The 3,108-nt window shown below is 39.3% G+C and overlaps 1 pseudogene; it reads left to right on the top strand.

The window, feature by feature from the left end:
- The first annotated feature begins 1,096 nt into the window (after nt 1–1,096).
- On the top strand, nt 1,097–2,376 carry LOC108292525 (annotated as a pseudogene).
- Nucleotides 2,377–3,108: the final 732 nt, after the last annotated feature.

The following is a 3,108-nucleotide window of genomic DNA, read 5'->3' as shown; positions in this document are numbered from 1 at the left end:
TCACTGCAACCTCCGCCTCCTGGGTTCAAAGGATTCTTCTGCCTCAGCCTCCTGAGTAGCTGGGATTACAGGCAAGTGCCACCATCCCCAGCTAATTTTTGTATTTTTAGTAGAGTCAGGGTTTCACCATGTTGGCCAGGCTTGTCTCTAACTCCTGACGTCAGGTGATCTGCCCACCTCAACCTCCCAAAGTTGAGACACTGCACCCAGCTAAGATGAGTATTAATATGAAAAAGGTTCATGGAAAAGAAGTAGGTCGAAAATATATATAGACTATGACTTTTTGTGTCACTTATTCAAAATAAAAGATAAAACACTCTTTATGTGTATATGTGTGTACGTAAATGTCTACAAAAATTTACAAGGTATGCCGGATCAGCAAAAATATTTCCTTGGTAAATAAGTGGGGGGGAGTATGAGGCTGATCATCCAAGAGAGTCAAAGTGCACTTTAACTGTTTCCTTGATTTGTGAATTGTTTGACTTCTTAACAATAATGAGCATGTTTTTGTCAATTTAAATTAAAACCAATAAAATATACATTCATATCACATCCAGATCCTACAATACATAACATTTCAACCAGACCTAAACGAATATGTGATATATTCTCATTCATTTAGTTTTTAAATTATCTTTCTTGGGTTTTAAATATCCATAATAAGAGAAAATCATAGGTGCTGAAATGGGTATTTGAAGGCTCAAAGACAAGCTGAGAAAATAAGAAATAAATCACACAGGTTAAAATTTGTTTTCTTTGAGAATGTTAAATGTTGGTCCCCACTGTCTCCTGGCTGAGAGGTCTGCCATTAGTCTGTGCAGTAAACCATCATGGCACACATTAGCCTATGTAGCAAACGTGCATGTTCTGCACATGTCTCCTGGAATCTAAAATAAAATTAAAATTAAAGAAACACATGGACTAAAGCAGTTTCTATTAAAGATGAATTAAACAAACCGTAGATAAAAGTTAGGTTACCATGAAAGCAACAAACATGAACATGAACACACAGAAAAGAAAAAAAAGGAGATTTTCTTCCCAGTCACATTGAAGTCAGGTGTCTAGTCTGTTTCAATGTTAGATCCTGTAAGAGATGATGATGATGGGCACTGAAGGTGGAGAGGGATTCATAGTGAAGGTCCAGGGATTGCCCTGGTCTTGCTCAGCCAATAAAATGCAGTGGATTTTTTTCTGAGTGCAAAATTTAAAATAGGGCTCGATGTATTCATTTCATCTACACCAGAGAAGGCAGACCAAGTGATAGGACTTTTGCTGAACTTGAGAGTATGAGGTCAAATTGACCCTGAAAAAAGACAAAGAAAGTATGGGACACAGGTATGTTTCAGTATTCAAGTCAGACAACATTGAAATGCACTGGGTGTTGAAGCATAGTGGTCCAGATAGTTCTGATGTGGCCAATGACGGCTTTGTACTCCCCTTTGGACGTAGCAAGGAAGAAATTGTTCAGTCCTTCTCACGGTTGGAAATCGTGCCAAATGGCATAGCACTGAGGGTGGATTTCCAGGAAAGGAGTACAGGAGAGGTCATATGCTTTACAGGAAATAGCTGAAAATGTTCTAGAGAAACACAAGGAAAGAATAGGGTACCTGTATATAAAAATATTTCAGAGCAATAGAGCTGAAGTTAGAACTTATAAAAATTTATGGCTATGCATCGGCCAAGTCCCTATGACAGACCTGGTGCTGGCAAAGGGTATAACAGCATAAGCAGATGAGCTGGCTTTGAGATGATGAGATGTGGTCCTTATGGCGGAAGCTATGGTGGCTATAATGATTATAATGGTTATAATGATGGCTATGGATGTGAGTCAGATAGATTTGGAAGAAACTTCAATTATTGTTTTTCAGGAATGTCTGATCATAGATATAAGGATGGTGACTCTACCTTCCAGAGCACAATGGGGCACTGTGTACGCATGTATGGATTACCTTACAGAGCTACTGAGAATTATATTTATATTTTTTTCACTGCTCAGTCCTGGAGAGGACACATTAAATTTGGTCCTGTTGCTAGAGTAACTGGCGAAGCAAATGTTGAGTTTGTAACTCAGAAGATGCTGTGGCAACTATGTCAAAAGACAAAGCCAATATGCAACACAGATACATAGAATTCTTCTTGAATTCTACAATGGAAGCAAGTGGTGGTGGTTGTGGTAAAAAAATGATGGGAGTCATGGGCTTGTCAAACCAGCTCAGTTACAGTGGCCCAACCAGCCAGCAGCTGAGTAGTGGTTATGGAGGCAGCTCTGGTGACTAGAGCAGCATGAGTGGATACATCAAGTTTTACAGGAAAATTCCAGTAATTTTCAGTCAAACATTGCAGAGGTAGCCAAGGGTCAATGAACAGCAGCTACTACAGTAGAGAAAACCATGCATATATGGTGATGAACAGCATGGGAGGAATGTCTAACATGTCTAATATGAGTGGTGAATGAAGAATGTAATTGATCCTGATCACAGAATCTTAGCCAACCTTTTTAAAGAAAAATCTTCAGTTTAGCAGTTTTTTAAATACAAGCTTCTGATTTATGCTTACTCTCTAAGTGGAAATCAGGGTTGTTCTGAAGATTTAATTAAGGCTCAGTGTTTTGTTTTTTTGTTTTTTTTGAAACAGAGTCTCACCCTGTTGCCACGCTGGAGTGTAATGGCACGATCTTGGCTTACAGTAACCTCCGCCTCCTGGGTTTAAGCAATTCTCCTGCCTCAGCCTCCCAAGTAGCTGGAATTACAAGCATGCGCCACCACACCAGGCTAATATTTTTTTGTGTGTGTATTTTTAGTAGAGACGGGGTTTCTCCAAGTTGTTCAGGTTGGTCTTGAACTCCTGACCTCAGATGAGCCACTCGCCTTGGCCTCCCAAACTGCTGAGATTACAGGCATGAAGGGCTCAGTGTTTTTGAACACAGCACTCCTCTAGGATCTAACAGTGACGATGAGTAAACTAAAACGGTTTAAAAAAAAGTTTCATGTTTTTTCAAGTTAGTTATATTGTACAATGTGCTGAAGCAGTAAATGGAATTTGATTAGAGCAGTTGAATTAAGTTAGATGTTGCCCTTATACCACATTACATTGAACACAGTTTGGATG

Source organism: Cebus imitator, unplaced genomic scaffold, assembly GCF_001604975.1.
Source record: "Cebus imitator isolate Cc_AM_T3 unplaced genomic scaffold, Cebus_imitator-1.0 Scaffold493, whole genome shotgun sequence".
In the NCBI taxonomy this organism is placed as follows: Eukaryota; Metazoa; Chordata; class Mammalia; order Primates; family Cebidae; genus Cebus; species Cebus imitator.
Note: the sequence above shows the minus strand (reverse complement) of the source record. Positions and strands in the feature narration are given on the sequence as shown.